We start from the raw sequence: 23129 nt of genomic DNA, 5'->3' as shown, positions 1-23129 counted from the left end.
CATCAACATGAAAAGCAGATTAGTGATGTCCACACGGATCTCATCTCAGTTAACACCAAAGTGGGCTGTCTTCGGGGTTCTTATGAGAATATTTCCGAATCCATTTCATCTCTTCGTGAATCTGTTCATACACTTCTTGATTACGCCAAAAAGGGGGAAGAGAGATTCAGTCATTTGGAGAGCACGATTGAGATGATGATGACTGCCATGGCTAGCAGAAATGTTGGCACAAGCAGTAGTAGAGGTGGAGGAGGCAGATCTGCTGGAAGAAATGCACCAAGAAAAGGAGGATTGGAGTATTGGTTCGGTGGTGGTGAAGCTGGCAGTCCAGGAGGATCAAGCAGTGCAAATACCACTAACCGTTCTTTTCGTGATATTGTTTGTGCAGGAGGAAACATTGAGCAAATAAATTGGTACAACCGTGTAGCTCTTTATTTGGAATCCACACCGAGAGATGGTAGAGTTGAAATGCCAAAGTTGGTGACTTTGAATGATCTACCAAAAGGAATGAAGAAAAGTGGTCCTAGTGATCAAAACATGTGGGTTTCAAGTGAAAATTTCAGAAGAATTCAAAGCTATGCTAGAGCCTTGATGATTATGGTTCTAAGGGACTACATCAAAGTCAATGATGTCGAGCTACAAGATGGAAAAAGTCTAGAAGAGTGCATCATATGGTATGAGGAAGGTATACTGCCCGGGAGCAACATCACTGAAGCCTTCAACTACTATTCAGTTGGGCAGGTATGCAACAACTTTGCCATTAGTGACAATTTCGTTGATGTTCAGAACCATATTAACAATGTGCTCAAGGAAAAGAGAAACAAAGTGATTAGATGATTTGTATAATTTGTACAATTTTTGTGGTCCACGGGTACATGAACCCATGAAACAATTTGGAATGATTTGAATTATCTGTTTATGATGCTATTAAGTTGTTTCTTAATTTTATTATTTGTCTTGAAAGGTAACATTTTTAGCTTAGAGTGTATCAAATCGCATGAATTGGAAAAATGCAAAAATTCATTATCATTAAAATTCCAAAAATGCGAAATAGGAATATAGTGGCTAAAAATACCTTTCCTAGAGTCAAAATCATTTGTTAAACTCATCTTGGCTATGTCAATGAAAATAAAATCTTTTGAAAAATAATTGTTTTAAAAGACAAGCCAAATGACTGAGTATAGGTTTTGGCGTCATCAAAAAGGGGGAAAATTGATAGGAATATTTTTGTAAGTTTTGATGAGCCAAATGTATCTTTAGATCCCCTTAGTTTTTAAGTCTTTAGTACAAGCATCATAAATCAGAATATTGAAATCAGAAGGAATCTACCATAGGAAGAACAAAATTAATTTGAGAAATTAATTTTGGTCCTACGAGTATTCATCCGTGAAAGAAGCATAAAGCAATGGCGTTGCAAGGAATGACCAGATGAGCTTAACGGCGAAATGGTAGAGGTCCTTACTCTAAACGATCACACCCGAGATCGATTCCCCCCCAAGGACCTATATTTTGAAAGAGCACGATGCTTACTAAAGGAGCACAATGTGTGCTAAAAGAGCACGATGCTTACTAAAGGAGCACAATGTGGCAAAAGAGCAAGATGATCAGAAATTGGATAAATTCAAAGGAATTTACGATGCTTACTAAAGGAGCACAATGTGGCAAAAGATCCTAGAAATAAATTCTATCAGATGAATTTATTTCAAAGATTCGTTGGATATTCAAATTGACAATTAAAGTAATATTTTTAGAAACAACTAGAAAATCAAAGTTGTGCTAAAAATAATTACTTTGTCAGGCAAGTTGACAAATCAAATCAAAATTGAAGATCTACTACTGTCAACAATATCAGGCTATGAAGATTCAAATTTCAAATATCAAATTATCCCACTCCAACAGATATATTTGATTGATTATAAAAAGTCATGAAGACTTGAAGACAAAGTGCGTGAGAAGAAATAGAGAAAAAACGAGATAGAATACAAGTGCAAAATTCAAAAGTGCTAGTGCTCAAATATTCTAAGAGACTTAGTCTGAATAGTCTCAAATCTAGTTGGAGAGAGAAATACAAATCCTTGTATTTGTAAATTGTAGAAAGAGTATAGCTGTGTCCAAAATACTCTAGTGAGTGTAGCTGTGTGCAAAACACTTGTAGTTGCTAAGTGTAGCTGTGTGCAAGACACTTAGTTGGCGTTGAGTATAGCTGTGTGCGAAATACTCGGAGTTGAGTGTAGCTGTGTGCGAGACACTCAGAGTTGGGTGTAGCTGTGTGCAAGACATCCGGAAGAAGTGCTTGTGTAGCACTTGTTCACTATTGTAACTGTGTGTGGAAAATAGTAAATTTCTCCTATACGTGAAAGGAGAAAAGTGGACTAGGAAGATTACGCCACTTCCGAACCACTATAAATTGACTCTCTCATTTACATACCGCACTTACATTATTTGCTACATCTATCTATCTCATCCGACTAACCCGTTTACTATTCACAGTTAATCTTAATCATCCGGGTTTAGTGTGTTCTCACGTATGCATGTGACTCAAACTTCTCGAGCTTAAATAGTGATTTATTCTAAGCAAGTTTGACGTGTTGCATGTAACATTCGTCACACGTTCGACGTGATACGATATTTATTTACAATCTTGAATATTGTTATTATATATTGAGTGAACCATCTCCTTTATATATTCAAGATATCTCTGTCACTTTACATATCATTTGTACCTAACTTGCTTATACTTGCACACTTAATTTTCTAGTTGGGCATAACTCTTTACAGTTATTCCGCTGTGCAGTACAAACTTGCTCTATTTACTTATTACTTAGAGTTGAAGTTACCAAAGAGTTATTTAATTTGAAAAAGCTTGAAAGTCTATTCACCCCCCCCCCCCCTCTAGACTTTTACCACCCTATCGGGACCAACAGGGTCACCCGCCGGCTGCCCGCCGGCGACGAGTTTCCGGGCAGCGGGTGCCCGGGGGGCAGTCGCCTGCCCGCTGCCGGCGACGTCCAATCTGGCCGCGGGTAGGTGGCTGGTCCCCTACCCCCACCTACCCCCCACTAACTCTTTTTCACAAATAACGGCCCGGGAACCTTTGCGGAACCCGAAACCATGCTTAGGCACCTTTAAACGCAATTGATGACAACACGTAGACAATTAACGGATCAAAAGCAAGAAACATACGGCACATATCCTATCATGCTTTCTAAACATAATTAACACCCAAGCATGCGAATTCCCACCCAATGTATCAAGAATAACACCACACGAGTTTCACGATACATCCTAGGGCTCTAATTATATTTAAATCATCAAGAACGTAATTCATCCTTTAACATCAAGAACCAATCCAATTTATCAAGAATATCACACAATCATTAGGAATCTAGGTTTATCAAGAATATCACACAATCATCAAGAATCTCTTTCCATCATCAAGATTATCAAGATTACCCAAGAAATCATAACATCAATTATCAAGATCACACCATCAATATCATAGACGAATCATCAATACACAAGAATGTAGAGGGATGCCTAGAGGGAGATCATGGCTAAGAAAATAGGTTTTGTTGAGACATGGGTTACCTCTTAGCCTTAATTAATTTCTTTGGCTATGAAGGGTCTTTCTCTAAGTCTTCCTTCTTTCTTGATTTCTCCTAGGGGAATTCTTGGAGCTCCTTGTGTGGTGGGAGATTATTGTGGTGTGGGTTCTAGGTGCCTCCTATGTCCCCTATTTATATATCTAAGTGTCCTAATTAGGGTCCAAATACTATGGGCTTTCTAACTCTATTCCTTTTAGGACTAGGGGTTGGGTTTAGAGGTGAGGGCCCACGGACTATGATGGGCCTCTTCCTAATTAATTACTGTAATTTAATTCTTTCTTTTGGGTAATTGGTTAAATGTTTAATTGGTTTTAGGGGTCGTAACACGGGGTGTTACACTCTCCCCCCCCCTTAATGGGAAGCTTCGTCCCCGAAGCTTGGTCCTTGCCGAGTGACTTCCTCTTGGTTACCTGGTGTGAAGAGTTCGGGGTAGCGTTCCCTCATCGCGTCCTTGAGTTCCCATGTTGCTTCCTCGGTCCCATGATTGGTCCAGAGGATTTTTACCATTTCTATGGCTCGACGACGGGTGGTTCTTGTCTTGGTGTCCAGGATTCTTACCGGTTTTTCTTCGTATGCTAGTGACTCGTCGAGGTCCACGACCTCGGGTTGTAGCACGTGGCTTGGGTCGTGCACGTATTTCTTTAGCTGGGATATGTGGAATACGTTGTGTACCCGTTCTAGTTCGATGGGTAGAGCGAGGCGGTAGGCTAGGTTCCCGACTCTTTCTACGATTTCATAGGGGCCGATAAATCGAGGGCTGAGCTTTCCTTTTCTTCCGAATCTCATTACCCTTCGTGTGGGTGAGATTCTCAACCAGACCTTGTCCCCGGGGTTGAATTCGGCTTGTTTTCTCCTTAGGTCGGCGTAGGATTTCTGGCGGTCCTGGGCAGCCTTCATTCTTTCTTGGATGTGCTTGACTTTGGTTATGGTGTCTTGTAGGTATTGGGGCCCTAGTGTTACTGGGTCGACCATGTCTTCCCAACATAAGGGGGTTCTACACTTTTGTCCATATAGAGCTTCGTAGGGTGCCATACGAATGCTTGTGTGGTAGCTGTTGTTGTACGAGAATTCAATGAGGTCTAGATGTTCTTCCCATGTCCCTTGAAAGTCTAACACGCAGGCTCTTAGCATGTCTTCGAGAGTCTGAATGGTTCTCTCGGTTTGGCCTTCAGTAGTGGGGTGGAAGGAAGTGCTTAGTTTTAGTTGTGTCCCCAAGGCTGATTGCAGCGATTTCCAAAACTGTGAGAGGAACCTGGAGTCTCTATAGGACACAATGTTTCGGGGAATTCCGTGGTATTTCACCACCTAGTTCAGGTAGCTTGGGCCAGTTGTGTCATTGTCCATGTTTCCTTCATGGCAATGAATCGTGCTGTTTTGGTTAGCCGGTCTACTATGACCCAAATTTTATCCTTACCGGTTTTTGTTGAGGGTAACCCCCCGACGAAGTCCATGGATATGGAATCCCACTTTCCTTGTGGTATCTCAAGGGGTTGTACGAGTCCCTTGGGCTTGCATCGCTCGGCCTTCACCCTTTGGCAGTTCAGGTATTTGGCCACGAAATCCGCAATTTTCTTTTTCATATTGGGCCACCAAAACGACTTTTTCACATCTTGGTATAGTTTGTCACCCCCTGGGTGAACTGAGTATGGGGAGTTGTGTCCCTCCCCCAAGATTTGTTGTTTTAAGTGGGGATGCGTTGTGGGCACGCACCACCTACCTTGGTAGCGGAGACTGCCATCTTCGTGTATTTTGAAGGGTCCTTCCTTTCCCTGGGTTAGGTCGAGACGAATTTTATCTAGTTCCGGATCCTGCTGTTGTCCCGTTTTGATTTCTTCGAAGAGTGTGGGTACGATTTGGGTGTTGAATAGGTGGATCTCGGGGTGGGTTTGATCTTGCTCTATTATTTCCAAGTTTAGCTTCTGGAAGTCTCTGTACAGCTGGTCTGGTAGGACCCAGGTGGTGTTGAGGGAGTGGTTAGTCTTCCTGCTTAGGGCGTTTGCCACGATGTTAGCTTTTCCCTCGTGGTACTGGATGTCTAAGTCGTAGTCTTTTATGAGCTCTAGCCACCTTCGTTGCCTCATGTTTAGGTCTTTCTGGGTGAAGATGTACTTTAGGCTTTTATGGTCCGTGTAAATCTTGCATTGTACTCCGTATAGATAATGCCTCCAAATTTTCAGTGCGAATACGATAGCGGCTAGCTCGAGGTCGTGGGTGGGGTAATTTTCTTCGTGGGTTTTGAGTTGCCTAGATGCGTACGCTATCACCTTGCCTTTTTGCATTAGTACGCACTCCAACCCCTTCTTGGACGCGTCACTGAAGACCTCGAACCCTTCCACCCCGGAGGGGATGGCTAGTACAGGTGCCATGGTTAGCTTATCCTTCAATTCCTGAAAGGCTGTGGCGCAGTTGTCGTCCCATCGGAAGGGGGTCTCCTTTTTCATGAGTCTGATGAGAGGTTGAGCTATCTTGGTAAAGTCAGGTACAAGCCTCTTGTAGTGGCCAGCCAAGCCCAGGAAGCTTCGGACCTCTGAAAGTGAACTCGGTGTGGTCCAGTCCTTAACGGCATGGACTTTGGCGGGGTCCACCTTAATTCCTTCTTTGGTTATTACGTGGCCCAGGAAGGCTACGCTGTCTTTCCAGAATTCGCATTTGGAGAACTTGGCGTATAACTGGTGTTCTCTTAGAGTTTGTAAGGTTATGCGGAGGTGCCTTTCATGTTCTTCCTTGTTTCGGGAGTAGACTAGGATGTCGTCAATGAATACAATGACGAAATCATCCAGGTGGGGTCAGAATACTCGGTTCATGAGGTCCATGAATATGGCGGGTGCGTTGGTGAGTCCGAAGGGCATTACGGTAAATTTGTAGTGGTCGTAACGTGTTCGGAAGGCCGTTTTCTGAATGTCCGGTTTGGCCACTTGTATTTGGTGATATCCGGATCTTAGGTCAATTTTCGAGAACACCCCTGCCCCCTTAAGCTGATCGAACAAGTCATCGATTCGGGGAAGGGGGTACCTATTCTTTATTGTGACTTGATTAAGTTCCCTATAGTCGATGCACAGGCGCATGCTCCCATCTTTCTTTTTGACGAATAGTAGTTCCTGAAGTTGCGTTTTCAGTTCCTTCATTTCTTTTGGTGCTAGCCTGTATGGTGGTTTAGAGATCGGGGCAGCGCCAGGTACGAGGTCTATTGTGAACTCGACTTCCCTGGCCGGGGGTGCCCCGGGAATCTCGTCTGGGAAGACGTCGGCGAATTCGTTTACTACTGGAATGGTTTGTGGTTCGGGTGTTTTGGTGTTGAGGTCCTCGACCGAGCATAGGAAGGCCTCGCTTCCTTGGTTTAGGTATTTCTTTATTTTCACCATGTTTACAAGTTTGATCTCTAGACCCTGGCGGGTTCCATGGTACGACACCCTTTTACCGTTTAGTCCCCGTAGGACCACTTTTTGTTCTCCGCATAGGATTTGTGCTTGGAATTTCCCTAGCCAGTCCATGCCCAAGATCACTTGTACCCCATCCAGTCTGAATTGTATTAAGTTGCTGGGAAATTCCACTCCTTGGATGGTGATCATTATGTTCTCGTACATGCGGTCACACTTTATGATTTCGTCGGAGGCCACTTTGACCCGGAGTCGGACTTTGGTGTTGGTGTTAAGGCCGAGTTGAGTGGCGAATTCGGTTGCTATAAATGAGTTGGTAGCCCCCGAATCAAATAGTATAGTGGCGGGGGTGGCGTGTACTAGGAAGGTTCCAGAGACTATGTTGCTGTCTCCGATCCTGGCTTTGCTTAGGGTAAGGATTCTCCCTTGATTGGTTGGCGTTGCGACCTTGTGGGGTGAGACGGTCCTGGGGTTTTTAGGCCCTCGGGTGGGAATTGTGTGACTCCCCTCAGGTCTCCTTTTGTATCCCAGGTGTGTCTCCCGGGGTTGGTTTGATACTTGTTGTAGTTGGAATGCCTTGGCATAGGCTTCCCCGAGGGTTCTTGGTTCTTGTGTGGCCAGGGCTTTCCGGTGTTCAGGATCAAAGCCTGTTATGAACTTCTTGACCTTGCTCATCTCGGTGGGCACCAGCTCGGGGGTGAGGCGAGCCAGTCTGTGGAATTGCTGGTAGTATTCCGTGATCGGGGCTGCCCCTTGTTTTAGGTGGAGGAACTCTTCGTATATGGTGGCTTTTAGATGGTTGGGGTAGAATTGTTCTCGTAGTCGTGTTTTTAGGGTATCCCAGTTGAATTCGGGGCTTTGTTTGTATGTGGGTCTTTCGTGAGCCCACCAGGTGTCGGCCTCGTGTCTGAAGTAGAAGGAGGCTATTCTTACTTGGTGGTTTTCCGGGCATCTGGTTGCCCTGAATATCTTGTCAAAAGTCCTTATCCATTCCTCGAGGGTCGTGGGGTCTTCGTTCCCCGAGAAGATGGGTGGTTGGTGTGCCGAGACTTGGTGGTGGATTTCCAAGTTCTCGTTTGTTGGTGATGGCTAGGGAACGGTAATACTCAGTGCCTGGGCAATTTGGGCCAGGCGTTGCAGATTCTGAGTCAAGAATTCCTGGGTGGGGAGTTTCGGTGTTCCTTCCTGTTTCCTTTTTGGCGTCATCCTGGTTTTCATGGGTCGATGTTATTTTGCATTCTTACCTTGATGTGATAAGCGGGGGGGGGGGGGGAGGGGGGGGGGGAAGTTTCCTTTAAATAAGTGAGGGAGGGTTATGTGTAGGTCTCACAGTCTCACCGCGCATCCTAAGGTTCCTGAGTCCTATGTTCCTAAATACTTAGAGTTCAAGCCTATTGTCTTAAGAGTCTTATCCTAGGGTCAAACTTAGGCTCTAATACCAACTGTAACACCCCGAAAATTTTAAAATTTTGAAGCTCATATAATAAAAGTCAATGCTCATAAATCCCAAAACAAACATAAGAGTACGGGGTGCTATGCCACACCTGAGCTAGAGAACTCAGGTGCACAGGCATACTTCTAGAATCCTCAAATAGTATCAATACATAAACATGGCACGCAGGCCGAAAGAGAAACTATCTACTCTATGCTCCGAATCTCTAGCGCGCTCCAGTGTTTAATCATCTGTGCCTGAAAGCCAAATATATCTGTTCAGCGAGAGATGCTGGTAACCCACTCCAACGCGTTGAAATACAATACATATAGGCATACATATAGATATAAGAAAAACCATTTTGAAGCATGAAGATATACCCTAAGAGACTCTAGCTTTTAAAACAGGGAATAGACTCGACAGATAGGGATAAGCACAGTCAACAGTCATACAATTCACAAGCATAGGGAACAGACTCGACAGATAGAGATAAGCACAGCCAATAGTCATAACCAAGCATATACGGTTTACTAGCATGTATCCTATAGTCACGCTTTCATAAAATTCGTAACATCAAATCATCCATATTTCATCACATAGCACACTTTAATGGCGCCACAGGACCAATCGCATGCCAATACATGAGGATCAGCGCATATAGCTCTGACACGGCCCCGTAGCACCCTGCCCCGTATCGCAACACGGAGGGGTCGATCGCAACCGACCGATGAACCGCAGCTCATCATAATGTTTGATCGCAACCAAACAGTGGACCGCAGCCCAAGAGTAGTCATCGGGCCGCAGCCAGGAATATGAACCGCAGCTCATGTAAAACGTTTGATCGCAACCAAACGGTGGACTGCAGCCCGAGAGTGTAAATCTGACCGCAGCCAGCTTCTGAACCGCAGCTCAGGAATAACCAATTCGATCACAACCAAATTGGGGTATCATGCACACATAACACATAGCAAACACATGCAACCCACATTGACACATTGGGAAGGGGGAGAAATCGTATAACGAAACCTATGCGTGATCATCAACATACTAAGAATAATCCTAAGGGGTTCATACTTCTTACACCTAGGCCAACGGATACCAATTCAACTAGCATGTAATATATAAGACTCATTCAACCTACGAATGGTACCCGAAACATCAAACTAGACATAGGCACAATAGACGGAGTCCGTTGGGACACCACGGGGGTCGGGGGAACATCAAACGGGGAAGCCGGGATCCCGAGGTAGGACAATTTCCAGCGGGTAGCCGGTGGGTGAAGGGTCACCCGCCGGCTGCCCGCCGGCGACGAGTTTCCGGGCAGCGGGTGCCCGGCGGGCAGTCGCATGCCCGCTGCCGGCGACGTCCAATCTGGCCGCGGGTAGGTGGCGGGTAGGGCCACCTGACTTTTATATAAAGGAACTGATGGGCCTCTTCCTAATTAATTACTGTAATTTAATTTTTTCTTTTGGGTAATTGGTTAAATGATTAATTGGTTTTAGGGGTCGCAACACGGGGTGTTACACTATCATTAGCTTTCCCTTAAGCCAAAGGGCTTTTATGTAATTACAGCTTTTTGGTTAGTTAGTCAGAGGCAGTTAGGCAACTGCTTTTTAATCCGTCCCTTCCCTCTTTTGAGGCAGGTATGTTTTCTCCCCTTTTTCAAAGTGTAATGAACTCAAGTTCTCTCTGCAATTCAGAACTTTCCTCTTTCCTTCAATGAACACTGAGTGATTCTATCAATAATATTATCACTATTTTATTATTATAAAACAATTATGAAACAATGTAATAGAGTCAATAACATTAAAAAAAATGTTTCATGCATAGATGTAGATTAAATTCAATTTTAAACTTTTTCTTTTCCTTCTGGCTCGCTATATTTGATTTTTTTTTTCTGGGTTCATGCATAATAATTGGTATCCCACCACTGTGAGTTCAATCATATTTAGCCTGTAGAGTATATCTTTTTTATGGCATTAAGATTAAGTAAAACTTTTGCCTAGCAATTTGGTAATAGATTATGGAAATGGCTAAGAAAATAAGGGCAATTTAATTGATATAAGAGATTATGGTTGACTATTGCAATGTTACGAAATGGCGAAGAATAAAAGGAATGGACATAGGGGCTAATCCAGAAAATTTTCTCAATGGGGGCGAAATATTAAAACGAAAGGGATAGCTTAAAAAAATGACACACTTAAAGAAGTTAGTCATAAATGTTGTTAGATATGAGCGAAAAATAAAACACATCAAAACTTTATAAAAATATTTATAACAAAATATGAAACATAATAATTTAATAAAATAATTCTAATAGAAAACACATTATAAATTACACATCTCAATATTAATATAAAAGTATATATATATATATATATATATATATATATATATATATATATATATATATATATATATATATATATATATATATATATATATATATTAATAGGTAGGAACATAAGAACTAATCCAAGCCTTTGAAACTCATCCAATCAATGGTTTAGATTAAATAATCACTAATAAGAAGACCATTAATATAAATAATTACAAGGGATAGTGGGAAGACCATTATAGATGACGAAGGACTCTAATTTTTCTCCAATCCCGCGAACGACAACCCTGCTCCAGAAAATAGCCAAAAAAAACTCCATTCAAATTCAAACCCCTAACCTTCCTTAGGCAAACACACATGCTCTACCATCTAAGCTAACTCATTTTCAATTAACATTAGACGATGTTTTCTTTTCCTTATTCTAAACCTTGTACTATATATACACATATACATACAAGAGTTATATATAGGGTGGGGATGTGGTGAGTGGGGGCAGCTGCCCCCACTGCCTCCATTGTAGCTCCGCCCCTGAATGGACATAGAGTTTGATTTTTAAGGCATAGGACAAGCCATTGGGTTGTGGGAACGGGCTTCGCTCCAAAATGTCTCTTTATAGAAGAAACACTAACCTTGCTAGTAAAGATTTATTATACACAATTGTGGTCACATTCAAATCTTCAAAGTTGGTCAGATATTCCAATCTAGTCATATCTTCATACTCGGGTGATATCAAAACTTGATTCAAATGTGTCTTGTTTGCCTCATATATAACATCAATTCCTTGTCGAGTCACTTAAACACAATTAATCAAAATAAATGAGTATTTAGGACACTTTATCAAACATGTAAGTTGTTGAATTGATTAACAATAAGATTTGATACAAACATTATTACAAATTGAACCAAAAAAATCTAACATCAGGAATCTTATTTATTATTTTTTCTTAATTTTTAAAAGTAGACATCTAAAGTAATCCTTTTTCTGTTGTATGTGTCACGCCCCAAAAATGAGCGTAACCCGGCCGTATTACTACGACAAAAAACATATCGTTGTAATACGAAGCCTACTAAACAAAATATCAACCACAAGATAACCTAAACAACCTCTTGGTCTTAAAGTTCCTACTCCCAAAGATAGCTTAATTGAAAGTATAATATATACATTTAAGCTTCTAGACATATTTCAAATTTACAACATGGAATCCAAGGTCCTACTATGGACTTGATCTCCACAAAAAGATAGAAGGAGTCCACCTCTATCACAAAAACTAGACTAATACTCTATGGTCTTTAGCCCCAAAATGTGACCTCCCTCGTCTTAACCTCGATCAACACTCTAATCTAAAAACATGAAACACACGAGTGAGCTCAAAGATAGGTACATTATATAACACTTCTCTACCAAATCAAGTATAGAGAATAAAGATGACCACAAAATATATTAGTTAACATAAGATGTTATAAAATTTATAATAAAAGCGTCAGTATTCTTATACAATTATATCGCGTACGAGTATCAATAATTCGAGAGTTTTCCTTCAAGTCATGAATCATAGGTTGGTGCTCAAATAGCATATATAAATAAATAAATAAATAAATAAAGATATTACATACCTAGCTCACCATTTTACTTTGAGAACTATAATATACTCATAGTATGAGCCAAGATCAGTTAAGACCATTACACTAGTCAAGGGTAGCAAAGTTACCAATTAAAATCAAGGGAATGTTCCAAATCAAGGGTGGCAAGACCACCAATTGGGAATCAAGGGAACATTCCAAACCAAGACAAGGATGGTTAGACCACCTATATGATGAATACCTTTGAAGATATATATATCATGATCAACATTAAAACATATATCAAATTCCCAAATTTTCATGAGATATGTACTAATACTTTATCATACAAATCATGCCCATATTCAAGAATAGCTTCAATATTTTGCAATCACTTAGGCTATGGTATATAAGTTACAATGAGTAAGTAAATTGTAAGCTTCCTTACCATAGCAAGCTTTAAGCATAGAAATTCCTTTATGCACTAACCTTCACAGTCACCTATCAAATACATACACCATTATAACTTACTAGCATTCCAAACATTTACAAATTCTTCTTGTAAATTTATAAACAACCATGTTTTCTCCACACCAAGCAACAACCCAAAATATAAATAAATGAGCTTAAGACCTCTATCACTCTTCTTGAAACAAGTACTGTCAAAAGTTTAACAAGGAACATGTAACTCATTAGGGAGAAAAATCAGCCCACAATATGAATAATAAAGCATAAATTGGTAAAGAAAATGAAGTAATAAAATAGCACATCATTCATCAAAAATACCCACTGTACGATCATCACTCCATTGATATTGAAATCTCTATGCAAGAAATTAAAGGACATGTAGTCATATGTATCTATTACACACGGACTCATCACCTAAATCGCAAATTGAGAGGAAATTGATTTGAAATCTAGAGAAGTAATACAAAACACTACATAAGCTCATCTTCCTTCAAAAACTTGAGTAAATTAGAAGGGATCTAAAATTCCAAATACACTAAATTTCCTTGGTAATTTTAAATTCCTCACTGTCGTAAATTTCCATCTTGAGCTTCGAATTACATAGCAAAATTAACAGGGAATGGTGTTTTCATCTTTTTAAAACAGAATAAAAATTAAGGCAAATTATGCCCTGGACCCGTGTCCACAATTCATTGTGGACACGGGCCCAAAACGACGTAGAAAAACGCGTCATTTAGTTTTTAAAAAAAATCGCGCGTGTTTTGCCGTTAACGGCGTTATTTTTTTTTTGGATTATGAATGTACAGTTATGCCGTTATGAATGTACAGTTATGCAATTATGAAATTATGAACACAGAGCTCTAACATTATGAACTTACAATTATGAACATATAGTGATAAAATTTATGACCATGGAGCTTTAAAATTGTGAATATAGAGCTTCGAAGATTATGAATGTACAGTTATGGAGTTATGAATGTACAGTTATAGAGTTATGAATCTACAGTTATGGAGTTATGAATCTATAGTTATGAGATTATGAATCTACAGTTATGGAATTATGAATGTACAGTTATTGATCGAATTATGAACAAAGAGCTCTGACATTATGAACTTACAATTATGAACATATAGTGATAAAATTATGAACATAGAGCTCTAAAATTGTGAACATAGAGCTTCGAAAATTATGAATGTACAATTATGGAGTTATGAATGTACAGTTATGGAGTTATAAATGTACAGTTATGGAGTTATGAATGTACAGTTATGGAGTTATGAATGTACAGTTATAGAGTTATTAACGTACAATTATGGAGTTATGAATGTACAGTTATTGATCAAATTATGAACAAAGAGCTCTGACATTATGAACTTACAATTATGAACATATAGTGATAAAATTATGAACATAGAGCTCTAAAATTGTGAACATAGAGCTTCGAAAATTATGAATGTACAATTATGGAGTTATGAATGTACAGTTATGGAGTTATGAATGTACAGTTATGGAGTTATGAATGTACAGTTAAGAGTTATGAACGTACAGTTATGGAGTTATGAATGTATAGTTATTAACATATAGTAATAAAATTATGAACATATACTCTTATAACGAAGCGGTCTGAAATTTGAAAAAAAAAAAAAAAAAAAAAAAAAAAAGAAGAAGAAGAAGAAGGAGATAACAGTGCCTAATGGCACTGTTACCTGTGTCCAGCATGCTGGACACGGGTCCAACGCATAACGATTGAAAAATTAATTACCTTGTCTTGTTGAACGCTAAAACAAAACCTCTCTTGCTTGTTTCTTTGTGCTACGTCAATAGCAAAATCAGATGCCTCCTCACTTCCCTTTCTTCTCTACTAAGGCTCAAGAGTGTAATCTGATTTTTGTTTTCCTTATTGGACTTCTCAAGCTTAACTACAATTATTATTGGGCTCATTGAAAGATTAAATCCAATTAAAACTTAACCAATTAATTAAATTATAATTTGGGCCTAGGAAGAATAGGACCTAAAATATCTAGTTAGACTATTATTATTATTATTATTATTATTATTATTATTATTATTATTATTATTATTATTATTATTATTATTATCAAAAACTGAAAATTTGTCATTACATACTCTACCCCTTAATGAAAGTTTCGTCCTCGAAACTTACATACCTTCCACAGTAAAGAGCTCAGGATAACATTCTTTCATGATCTCTTCTCGTTCCCAAGTAGCTTCTTTTGATGTGTGATTAGACCATTGTATCTTGACCCACTGGATTATACGTTGTCTTAAGGTTTGTTCCTTCTTGTGAACTATACGAATAGGCACTTTTGTGTAGGACAAGTTATCGCTGACATGCAGTGGCTCATAGTCCAAAATGTGACTAGGATCTGAAATATATTTCCTTAACATAGATACATGGAAAGACATTATTGGCACGAGATAATCCTTGTGGAAGTGCGACCCTATAAGCCAAATCACCAACTCTTTCAAGAACTTCAAACGGTCCCACATAGCGACGACTTAACTTTTCGCGTTTTCCACTTCTCATCACGCCCTTAGTTGGAGACACTCTCACGTACACAAAATCCCCACTATTGAATTCTAAGCCTCGTCTCTTCAAATCAGCCCCACTCTTCCGCTTATCTTGAGAAGTTTTAATCCTATCTCTTATTAATTGAATCTTCTCAACTGTAAGTTCTACCAATTCAGGACCCAATATCTTCTTTTCTCAAACTTCATCCCAACACAAAGGTGACCGACACTTCCTCCCATATAATGCTTCATATGGTGCCATTCCAATGCTTGATTGATAACTATTATTATAAGCAAACTCAATTAATGGGGAATGTTTACTCCAACAACCCTTAAAGTCAAGTACACAAGCTTTAAGCATATCCTCTAAGGTTTGAATTGTCTTTTTTGTTTGCCCATCAGTTTGAGGGTGAAAGGCTGTACTGAGTTTAAGTTCTCTACCCAAAACTCATTGCAATTAAAATGGTTAGTGATGGTGGGTTTCCCTCATCACCTAGAAAAATGATGAGCGGAAATTATTGAATAAACATATATTTTCCTTCTCCTTTACCGCTTGATATGATAAAAATATCACTTCATTTTCATTTTTGATAGGAGGCACCAAAAGCACACAGATCCTAGAGGTGCAATTTGTTATAATCCTAGACCAGAATCCACAATGTTGTGTGGACCATAAAAAGTACATTCTTAATATACTAAAAGTACATTATTTGTGTACTGAATGTAGTACTTTTAGTACTTAAATAATGTACTTTCTCTGAATACAATGTATATTTTTAATATATTAAAAAAGTACATTATTTGCATACTGTATGTACATTATTTGATAGTATGGTCCACATAATAATGAATGAGTTACAACTATGTAAGTTTTGATTTTTTAAAAATGTTTAAGAATACGTATACATCTTAATAATTTTCAATATTAAGAGGAAACCAAATAAAAATAAACAACAAACCAAAATTAAAAGAATTCTGTAATTTTTTAAATATATCAATCTAACATAATTTAATGACCAAAAATAAAATAAATTTTATAATATTTATAAGTTATCAATTTTTATAATGTATCAATAAATAAATTGATCTAATATAATTTAGGGATATAAAAAATCAAGTTCAAATGATATTGCAAGTGTTTTATAAAATTTTAATATTACAAGTCTCTTATAAATTTTTAATTTAGTAGAAAATATTGTTAATTTTTAATTTTGAGATTAATGGTTCAAATCTTATTTTAAAAGATATTAACTTCGAAAGTATGTGTGTGAATATATATTAATTAACTAATTACTGTATTAAAAAGTTTAAGTGCTTCAATAGGACATTGATGGTTAACTATAATGTGATCGAGTGGGTCAAATCTTATTTTTTAAAAAAGTTATGAGTGTTTTACATAAAAATATTTGGTCTCCTCTCCCAGTGTCACCAAAAAAATTTCCCACACCTCCCCTACAAAAAAGTCAAATTTTCAATAATTATAAAATTAACCCATTTTTTTACTAAAACCCTATGAACTCTTTTAAACGGCTGAGGTGAATTCACATTTTTTAAATCCTAGTATGTGAACATGTGTACCAATATGAGTTTTTCATATATTGTGATGATATAGTTCAATTCACGAACAATTAAAACTCTTAATGCACCATTTTCTTTTAAAATCAATTAATGGGGTTAAGTTGATGATTGCAATGAATAATAATTGCCTTCTATTCATTCTGATATTACGTTTCCAATCGCGAAACTCGATCTGTAATTCCAATTTTGATATCCATTGGATTTTGAATAATGCTTCTGGTGATTCACCGTCTCCGACAATCGTGATCACTCGTTAACCCAAGTATGTTGCTTTTTATTTTATTTTCACACGCTGATTCCGATCCTGGGGGTTATTGTTCCTAACGATTAAAGTACGGTGTAGTTGTACGTTAGACCAGGATGAGGGGGATGTGTAAATGGCATTGGGTGAACTGAAGACCGTGGGGCACAGTTTAGAAGACACTTATCTATTGTTCCGTTTCAAAAAGATGCAAAGTGCATTATATATGGTGGGTGTTGAATCCAACAAATAATAATTTACTTACTATAATAATTTGCAATAGTGATGAGTAAGGTCGTATCCACAGAGATTGGTTCGATTTAATTTTATATCAAAATTTAAATAAAGAATGGAATGATAATTTGAGTTTAAAAAGCATTAATAAAATGACAAAGAATATTAAGTAAAAAATAAATCGTAGGAAAATTAGTATCCAACCCAAGACATAATGTCAGAACTGATCCAAAGAAGTGATCATTGAAATAAAGTGTAAATTCTTTTATCCTACACCAAATTACACCAAATTGGTTATTGTTATTAACAAGCTCTAACAACCTATCTCTCCTTACTTTATCGGTAATCAAAACAGGCTCTTCAATTACTTCCCTAGAAAATTAACAACCCTAAACAAGCCCTTCGGATTTAATTAACTATCAGCATTAAGAATTAGAAAGACTACCAATTCTAACCAACAGACTCGAAAGCTCGGTCCATTTAAACTAGACTATACATCTCCCTAACATAAGATTGAAAATCGATCTCTTTTATAATCAACTATGTTATTTTACGACTAATGTTTAGAACACTTAAACAATTACGGATTTAAGAATTCTAAATGGCAATTTACTGGATTGAAAACTGAACAACGGATCCTTTTTGTACAATTAATCAAAGCAGTAATATCAAGATAATAGAAGACATATAAATAGTGTAGCATAAAAGAAAATCAAATTAGATCTCACAATTCAAAAAGAACCAAAACTTCAAGTATTCTTGAGTTGGAAAATAAACTTAACAACACATCATAATGAAATGTACTGATTGTCCTCTACTGAAGAATTCAGGCCTATTTATACTAATTTCAGCACCTAATCAGCTAAAAATAATCCTAATTTCCCTAACATCCTCAAATTGAATCAATTTTTTCGACCACATAAAACCAATAAAATAAATAATATTTATTTTCTAAATCATACGCACCAAAGAAAATAAGCTCCAGTTGATTTCGTCTGTTTGTGGTAGCAGACTAGCAGTTCGAAGCAGCCGCAGAAGTCGTTCGCCCATGGAGTCATTCATCGCGGCAGACCGCGAACGGAGTTCCCATTGCCGATGTCGTCGCTGCATACCTGGGAGATGCTCGGAAGAAGTATCGATGGTGCCTACGTACGTAAAAAGCTTATAAGGGAAAAAAAAGATAATGAAACGACAAATATATTAAACGGGGAAGAATATGTTGTGCATCCGTGTGCAACATGCATGGTGCACACGGATGCAAAAACGGCATCGTTTTACTTTTAAAAAAATCATTTTCTATTGCCGTTAGTTACGCAAACATATGTTCATAATTTTATAATTTTACATTCTTTATTTGTAGTTAGGAAATTATGGATGTGTAGTTATGCGATTCTGGATTTATAGTTATGAAGTTATGGATGTGTAATTATGCATGCAATTCTGAATGTATAGTTATGAAGTTATAATTTCACATTTTGAATGTATAGTTATAAAGTTATGGATGTGTAGTTATGCAATTCTGAATGTATAGTTATGAAGTTATGGATGTGTAGTTATGCATGCAATTATGAATGTATAGTTATGAAGTTATGGATGTGTAGTTATGCAATTCTGGATTTATAGTTATGAAGTTATGGATGTGTAGTTATGCAATTAGGGATTTATAGTTATGAAGTTATGGATGTGTAGTTATGCAATTCTGGATGTATAGTTATGAAGTTATTGCTGTGTTGTTATGCAATTCTGGATGTATAGTTATAAAGTTATGGATGTGTAGTTAGGCAATTATGATTTTTTTTTTCAAAGTCGGACGTCAAAACGACGTCGTTTTTGCAACCGTGTGCACCATGCATGTGTAGTTTGGGCTGCTGAAATCAAAAAACAAATAAAACATGTAAGTTGGGCTAAATGAAACAAAAAATGACAAATGTATTCCCAATGGCCCAAAAATGACATTTAAGCTTAAATTATTCAAATAACTATTATATTAATATAAAATATAAAATAAAGTTTAAAATAAATATAATATTAATTAAATAAAACTAATTTATTATAATAAACTATCTAAATTAAATATATAAATCGTACTTATCAATATACTTGTGGGTAGCCTGGTTTGTTAGCAATTATATCATGGACCATGGTTCACAAAGCTTTGTAGACCATGATCCAAAAACGGCGCCGTTTCTTTAAGTAAAGAAATGGCAGCCGTTACAGCTTAACGGAGCGCGTATTTTTGGTGTGTTAATTACAAAATGAAACTACAGTGTATCTAAACTGAAACTGCCTCACATATTGTTTTTATATTATCAAATGAAACTGCAATTGAATTGAAACGAAACTATAGTAGTGTTGAAATGAAACTACAGTGTATACAAAATGAAACTGAATAATAAATTCACATATTTGAGTGTATATTATCCAACGAACCTGTAGTTATATCAAAACGATAATGTAGTTGTGTTCTAATAAAACTATAGTTTATATAAAATGAAACTGAATAACAGTTTCGCATATTTGTGTGTATAATGTCGAATGAAACTGCAGTTATATCAAAATGAAACTGAATAACATTTCAAATATTTGAGTGTATCTGTAGTTATATCGAAATGATAATGTAGTTGTGTTGTAACGAAAGTATGAAACTATAGTATATATAAAATGAAACTGAATAATAATTTCACATATTTGAGTGTATAATGTCAAATGAAACTGTAGTTATATCGAAACGAAACTATAGTTGTGTTGAAATGAAACTGTAGTTGTGTTGAAATGAAACTGTAGTGTATACAAAATGAAACTGAATATGTTATACAAACAGAGTTATTTTTTGCGGACGGTGCGGAACATGTGCCATTTCTGTTCATTAAAAGAAACGACACCGTTTTGATGCCTGGACTACAATGCATTGTGGACTGCAATCCACAGTTTAATTTTCCCTGGTGTGTGGTAAACAATTGTTATACCGTGGACCGTGGTCCACACATCGTTGTATAGACCATGATCGTCGAATGAAACTGTAGTAGAATTAAAATGATACTTTAGTGTTACTATAATGAAACTAGTGTGTGTGGAAAATGAAACTTCAAAATAGGGCACATTATTGTCAAATGAAACTGTAGTATAATTAAAATGATATTTTAGTATGACTATAATGAAACTAGTGTGCATGGAAAATAAAACTAAAATATAGAGCCATGCATATAATAACATATATTGTCAAATGAACTGAAGTGAAAATAAAATAATACTTCAACATTACTATAGTTAAACTAGTATGTGTGGAAAATGAAACTAAAAAATAGAGCTCAAGCAATAATGTATGTCATCAAATGAAACTATAGTAAATTTAAAATGATACTTTAGTATTGCTATAATGAAACTAGTGTGGAGGGAAAATGAAACTAAAATACATAACAATAACGTCAAATGAAACTGAAGTGTAATTAAAATCATACATACTTGTAGTCCATGATGCTACATAGACCATGGACCACAGTAAAATTTGTTGTGGTACACAGTTGAAATTTCGTATGTGCAATGGGTATTGGTATATTGTGCATATGATAGTGTAGTGTCCTCTGTTATGAAGGTCCCTATGTGGTGCAAAGGTTGAGGTTGCCCTGCAAACACAGTTAGGGCAACAATTGTGTACTCAAGCACAACATCTAGTATATTACCTGTTGGTGTATGTGTTGTCTTTGAGAACCAAGACAATGATTGTATAAAATAGGTTAAGAATGCCACCACGAAGGATAGAACCCAAAATCTCTAACATAACAATCAAAGCTAAATCCACCAAGCCACACCTGTGACACCTCGAAATTCGAATTCGATTAAGGGATTAATTAAGTAATTAATCCTATTTCAATTGGTAATTTAATTCTTAAAAATCCTAAAAATTCAATAGTCGGGGACTAGTAATTGACTAGTCAACCCCAAAGTCAAGGTTGTACCTTAAGCTTTGTAAGGAGTTCCCTTGTTCCCTTACACCTCTTCATGTTAGTAAGGGTATTCTTGACTTTTCACCTTGTGTTAGTATTGTAAGTTAACCTAGTAGAACACCCTCATTTCTCTCCTTACACTTTCCAAATTCTAGCTCTACCTTCTCTCTAAAAGGTACATTGCTTTTCTTCCAAGCCAAGTTGAAGCTTTGTCAAAACTTCAAGAGTTGTCTCCAAGATTCTACCTTTCATACATTTGGACATCTAGGAGGGTAAGATCTATGTTCATCTTGTGTTTTTAGTGTTTTCTAAGGTGTCTTTTCTTAAAGATAGAATCTTTAAGATCTTTTGGTGTGTTTTTTAAGTGGGTTTGGAAGGTGAGCCTAATTAGGAGCTTGGTGAAGTGTTAGGTGAAGATTTTTGTCTACAAGAGGTAACCCATGCTCTACAAATCTATTTTGCTTACATATGTGATGATTTCTTGGATTCTACATGTGATTTTGCTATGAAATGTGAGTGTTTATGCATTGCCTTGTGAAAATGCATATCTAGAGCTTGTGTTTAGGGTTCATTTATGCCATTGCTTGGCTATTCCTTTGACTCTAGTCATTTTGTTGTATTTGGTGAGATTTGGCATGTTTTGGACTTGAATTTGAGCTTGGAGTTGAAAATCCCCGAGGGATTATTTGGTACAGGGTTACGTACCTGCGGTCGGAACGGCGGGTAGGGGTCCACCCATCGCCCTACCCGCGGCCGCGGGGTACATGTGACCGGTGGTTAATGTACCCGTGGGTGGAACCGCGGGTAGGGGCCTACCCGAGGGTCCACCCGCAGGGTACACTTTGATGATTGGTGGGGATTTGTTCCCCGTGATTCTTTTGACTCGGTATTTGGTCTTTTGACTTCCCGATGTTCTTTTGTGGAACTATTTGAGTGTCTTCTTGATGTTTCGTATGTCTAGAACTATGTGGTAGGTATCCATGTAGGTTTTGGTGTCTTGAATCGTCCTAAGTGTTCAACATTGTGTTTCATTGAACCGTGATGGGTCTTGTGTGTACTTCGGAATTACGTTTGGTTTGCCCGTTTGATAAGCATGTTAGTTCGGTGTTTAAATGCTAGCGTGTGTGTTGTTTTTACCTTCCTATTGTTGATGATAACTTGTGTTATTCATCGTTGTTGTTGGACTGTGATCCATTCCTTGATTGAGTATGGTTTCATATCTTCGTTGTGATCCGTTGATTAATTCCTGTTGAGGTGTTCAGGACCTCCAACAGTTGACGCAGACGATGCAGACGCTTAGTGAGGCTTTGCTGAACAATAACCACCCCGTGCCACCTCCTCAACCTGCTGGACACAGGGATATGGGTCGTTTGGTGTCGGGTCATAGGCCGCCGACCTTCGTGGGTGAAGAAGACCCGGTGGTTTTAGAAGAATGGATGAAAGTGTTCGACAAGATCTTCGCGGTTGTGGGTTGTCCTGAGGAGAGAAGGGTAGTACTGGCAACGTTCTACTTCTGTCATGAGGCTGATCTGTGGTGGATTCATGAGGGTCCGGCCTACCTTGAGGAGCCTGAGTTCGATTTGTCCGCGCTTAAGGATAAGATGCGCGAGAGGTTTTACCCGGCACACGTGCGAGCCGCCATGTACGAGGAGTTTCTCCATACGAAAAGCTTTTGGAATTTTTGGAGTTGGCGCGCTTTGCCTACGGAGCTCGCTAAGGTCGAGAAATTCGTTGCCGGTTTGAATTATGAGGCACGAAAAGCTTTGACTATGTGCAGGCCGAGTTCTCTTAAGGATGCTTATGTGAGTGCCGCGGATCT

Source organism: Ipomoea nil, unplaced genomic scaffold (genome assembly GCF_001879475.1).
Source record: "Ipomoea nil cultivar Tokyo-kokei standard unplaced genomic scaffold, Asagao_1.1 scaffold0327, whole genome shotgun sequence".
Lineage (NCBI taxonomy): Eukaryota > Viridiplantae > Streptophyta > Magnoliopsida > Solanales > Convolvulaceae > Ipomoea > Ipomoea nil.
Note: the sequence above shows the minus strand (reverse complement) of the source record.